Raw genomic sequence first — 6000 nt, forward strand, 5'->3', positions numbered from 1 at the left:
AAATAAGATAAAATCATCAACTAAACTATTTGACTATTTCACCGTATTCCATGCTTATTTTTAAACTAGGAAGAAGATAAGAGCCAAATAGCCATTCCACGCATCCTTATTCCAAGGACAAGCGAATCAACAGACAAATGTTAATACATGTGCCTCTATGAATACCTTATGCGAATTTTAAAAAAATGACACGAAAAACTCATGATGGTGTTAGTAATTTGCAATTAGCTAACCACTAAGCCACATGGGCATAAAGATGTGATTGTAACGTGACGGTTGTGGATTCGATCCCCATTTAACGGAATAAAGTCTGGCAAGTCCGGCACGGAGTGTTTTAGCACTAGGTTCTCTCTGCCTACCCTGCTGTGTACCGGATACAGCGTAAAGTTTATTTAATTTTTAGCAGTATATATATATTCTTTATTGCATAAAACATACAGTAATATAAAATGAAAAAATAGTTCACAAGGGTGGACTTATTTCTAAAAGAAATCTCTTCCAGCCAACAAGTGGAAGTGGATATCTATCACAACAGCGGGGAGAGCACAATGAAACATGACACTGACAAATTAGATACATATATATATAAAATTATACATTTATAAACTACATAAATATATATTCTTTGCATATATAAATACACTACACATATATTATAAAAAAATAGAAAATACTTATACTAAATAATACTTATATATGATATAAATATATATATTTAAATGAATTAAAAGAAAAAAAAATGAAATACAGTTGCAATATTTTGAAACATTGTCGGAATGTAAATTAATTGTTCTCAGTAGCAAGTAAATGCTTTTTATATTGTAAGTATATAATAACTTTATATGTACTCAGTGTACTTCACTATAAACTCATTGAGAAAGCTTTATACGCGTACTATAAATCCATTAATAATACCTGACTTCATTTAAACAAAGAAACCAAACTAAAGTCAGTTTGTTGGCAGCGGTCGTACTCGCATCCGCCAAAAACGAAGTCCTTGACCTTCTTCATCCGAGTTTATCTGACTTAAAAATAAGAGTTGCCATGAACTCTGAAATGAGTGTAAGTACGATGTTCGATGCACGAGACTCGTTGTCGCAAGCCGGGCGACCTTCGGCCAGGAACTCATGAGGTGTCTTTAGGTGTTCCGCATGGAAAGTACATGTTATTGTTTAAAAACATATAGGTATTGTTTATACATTTTTAAAGTGTTATTCCACATTTAAGAAAGAAAAATACTTTTTAGAAAACATATAAAAATTTAAACGTAGCAGGATTTGAATCCGAGTCTCTTAGAAGCCGTCTAGCGTATATTACCTAAATCTACGATTCAGGAAGTGCATCACTAAGCTAGATTATTAACATATAAGAATTGTCATAATTTGGAAATTAAAACCTTTTACTTGGAACGAATTAATTTCAAGGTTTATAAAAGAAATCAACTAAAATCGTCATATACATATTAATTAACATTAGCTACCTTTTTTATGAAGGCAGCTGCGTACATATATGACTTTAGCTTTACGTATTTTCATGTAAACATAGTTTGTTATTTAAACAAAAACATAATAAACATTGAAGTAGGACGCAAATGTTTCGCATTTATTCATTATTTATTTATAGCACGGGGTTAATTAAAAGTCCAGTTCTTTGTGTGATGAGTAAATTTCATGAATTTTGAGGTACCTTTAAGTACCTCAAAAAGTCTTAGGAGGTACCATAAGTAAATTCCATGTATTTTGTACCTTTAGTTGGTACCTCGTTATTTTAGAGCGAGTCTTTGTGTTTGGCGAAATTTTGGTCTAAACTATTTTCGTTGATCAGATAGCATAACCTTACTACACCGAACATGGCTTACTTTTCTGGGTTAAAAAAACTAAATTGCCTCGTAACTCCTACAAAACTACTATAATATCCTTGACAAACAAAAAACTAATTTTATCGCATATATTTATTGTCATAAACACTACAACGTTAAGTATTTCTCGTACATAAAAATGTAGATAAAAAATATTAAATTTTTTGAGTTTACGTTTTCAAGGGCTTGATTATTTAGAAATATTGTATGCCACAATTCACACATTCTTATTCTCCATCCCCATGCAAAAAGTATCAAAGAAGGCCGCGTTCGCAAAACTTGTTTTTAACTTGCCATCAATTTAAATAATAGCGCCCGAGGCGGGTCGATTCTTGCTATTCCCTAGACACTTAATCGATTAAATTATATGCACGCAGTGCCAAGAACTTAACGTTAGATTCACAATGTCAGATAATTAGATATCTTGTTAACATTAAGCAATGGACACCTTCGGTATACACAAAACTTTTAAAGACTCTCCTCCTCCAAAGCCTCTTCTTCTTCTTCTATTCTGCCATTTAATGTTGCAATTGTATAGATTCATCTTTTTCAAAACTAACGCAGTTGTGTAAAGGAGTATGTTAAAATAAAATCAAATAAGTGAAAATAACAAAAAAATAAAAAGAAAGAGCAGAAAAGGGCACTGAAGAACAATTTTCGTGGTTTGTTTCATCTAATGGAAACATAAATAAATATATTTCGTTAACTAAGCCTGTGGAGGTTGTCGAAGATGATTACAAAACTGCAGAAGGCAGACCTCGTTTATCTCAGTTTCGGTTTTTAATCGATCACAATTGGGGCATGGCCGATTGAAAATATTTGACCATATACAAGTAGTTATAATGAACCTTGAAATGTAAATAAGGTTAATGAAGATTCATTCGAAATTCAATTATATTTATATATATATATTTTCAACTAAAACAGGTGTTATATTTGAATATTATATTTGTAACTGCTCGTGGGTTCAATTCTTAATCGAGAAAATGAAATATTTAATATTTTCATTTCTTCGCTCTGGTTGGGCTGTATTGGGTTTCGCCACTAGACATGCAATGCTTCCAGATATATACGGAAAGTGGTGAGTGGAATGTTCTATCACTAGGCTTCCTCTACATGCGGATTATAGCGAGGAACTGAAAAAAAAATCAAATTTAAAATTCACGTTTTCTAAAGCTTTGACATTCATTTAATAGTTACAACATCTATATAAAACTACGAATAGTTGGAATAGTAGAGCTACTACCTAGTTTGTTTATGAAAGTTTAACGAACTCATCATGTGTTTTATTGCGTCGCGTCTTGGCCTCCGATCACCAGAAATATCTTGTAAATATTTGCATTATTGTAGGGAACTGATCAGGCGGAGAAAAATACACTAGTTTTTGTCCAACTCTATCTTAAAAGAAACAAATAAAATCGATGCGAGAATTCATATCTATTATACAATAATATTTATGCCAAACGTTAGTATATTAGGTACATAGATGAACAATGAAACTTAATTTATTTCTTTAAAATTTCTTGAAGAATTTGAAATGAATTTGGATAAATGACGTAACTTTTTGAAATATTTTTCATATGGAGGTTTCCTTTTGTAAGGGGTAATATTTATCCTGTTCATATGCCTTTATTTATTACTTTGTTGGTTTGTTACTAGTATAACTAATATAGTTAAAGAAACTTAATTAACATAATCAAATTTCAACATATATACAGGCTGTCCCAGGAGTCAACGATAAGACGAATTATATACTATCACCTGGGACAACCTGTATATACCTATAAACCGGAAGTCACATTAAATACTAACAATTATAGAAAATTATAGTCCATTGGACTACTTTTCCTAGAACGTAATATTTCCAGCCACTGATAGCGTTAAATACAACCTTTACAGAATCAGTTACGCAAGTTCATTCGTACAACTAGTAGTTTACTAGTAAGTCGGTCTCAACGTGGTCTTATGTAACGTGACGGTGGTCATAGAGTAGAGACTAGCGTGACTGTCGCCATTTGTATTCTACAAATATTTGAATATACGAGAATAAAAAAATGTTAAAAGTTAGAGTTAGGTCGTCCATGGTTTAAAGTAAGGTTTGTGGGTTCAATTTTTAGTTGAAGAAATGAAATGTTAAATTTTTATCCCTCGTTCTGATAAAGAGGCCAAGCGCGGGGTTGAGTTCCGCCGCTCAACATGCAATGCCTTTAGAGTATCTTAACACTATGTTCTCTCTGCCTACACTATTACGTGCGGGACACAGCGTGAAATTGTTTTTTATTTGGCAGAGTCAGATTTTTTTTTTAGCTTCACTTAGTCACTCGTAGACTCGTCAGTCATCAGTCATCATTGAGCTGATATCGAATTTCAACATACTGTGAAATTGTGAGGTCAAATATTTGTACTAATATGCTTTTTTTCGTGTAAAAAGTACTAATGTAAGTAAAATAATAAATATATACTACTACTTTCTTTTGTTATTAAAAAGTTTTCAATTGAGTATACCTTAGACAAATTATATACGAATATTAGATACAAATTATGAGTAAAAAACAGGAAAAATCCTAACTAAATTAAAGTCTTAAAAGTTCAATAAGAAGTCGTATTGTATTTATTTCATCATAATTTCATCACCGCGTAAAATACCTATCTACTATATTACTGCATAATAATAATTATTTTTTAAGCATATGCAAAAGGGACTTAGTGCTGGGACACTCTGTTCCCCATTGACGAATTCTGTTGGCCAGAGTAAAGAAATGAAAATATTAAATATTTCATTTCCTCTAGTGGGCATCGAACCCACAACCTGCGCCATAACTGACCTCATTATATAATTATTAATAATCAATATAATCCACTGAGTTATAATAATTCTGTTAACTTCCGTTTTAATGATATTAAGGCGACGCATAGAAACAGCATGTGGCCCGCATATTGCACACTTGCCAATTCGTGTGAATCATTATTAGCAACAGTAGGAAATTATTATATGTAATTGTAACTATTTAAAAGTCATGTTATTATGTAGTATATGTTGATATTGTATAGATAATTTATATAATTTAATATGAGTATTAAAGTAGAATATATTAATTTAAATGTTAAGTAAGTAAGTCGCTAGTAGCGCAGGGGCACTAATGGCGCAGAGGGAGGGGCAGTTTGTGGTTCAGTTCCCATTTAAAGACTTCATGTCTTATTTCATTTTTACATTTCTTCCTTCTGGTAATGTGACAAAGCGTGGCAATGAGTTATGTCACTCAACACTCGATGCCTAAAGAATTCGGCTGAAAATGGGGAACAGATTATTTTAACACTAGGTTCCCTGTGCCCACCATGCTGTGTGCGGTATACAGGGAAGCTCAAAATAGAAAAGAAAAGCAAGAAAAAAATAACATAAAGAGATAGCTACTATAGACCGAACAAAAACTAAAAAACGATATAAAAAAATAGCCATTTTAGCACAGACTCCAAAAAAGATTTTAAATAGTAAACAGATATATGTATAAGTATCAATAATTTCATTTATTATTTTTTAACTTTGAAGTAATTAAAAGTTTACTTCTTGTGCAAGTTTGTGTACAAAAGTATAATTTCCATTAATTTTTTTTACATATTTTTTTTAAATCGTAATGATTCAGTGGTAATTTTAATTATATGTTATATCACTGTATTTATCATTTTGTATGGGAAACAAATTAAAACTTTGCATCACTCTAAATAATTAAAGCTTATATCTGTTTTGTCTACATTTCCCTAAGTGACTCAACGGTCTTCTGTAGTTTTTTATGTATGTTATTTCAATCCCCTGGGCACATACATATTTATTAGAAAAATATGAGTAAGCTGACTAAATTATATCTTGCAAAATATAATTGTATCGTTGGGAATTTGAATTCAGTTAATATTGCACATCAGGTTATTCAGTATGAGTCACCATTGAGTTGTCGTGGATTATATATATATGTAAAAATATACATATATATATATACTGGCTTCGTACTATAGGTACAATAGCACGAAGCCAGTCGTGGCGCAGGGGCAGAAAGTGTGGCTGTAAAACCGATTGGTTGTGGGTTCGATTCCCGCTCCAGGAGATGAAATATTAATTTAAATTTATGTTTCCATTTCTTCGCTCTGGT

Source organism: Heliconius melpomene, chromosome 16 (assembly GCF_056956725.1).
Source record: "Heliconius melpomene rosina isolate 202511_hmr_F chromosome 16, ASM5695672v1, whole genome shotgun sequence".
Classification (NCBI taxonomy): domain Eukaryota; kingdom Metazoa; phylum Arthropoda; class Insecta; order Lepidoptera; family Nymphalidae; genus Heliconius; species Heliconius melpomene.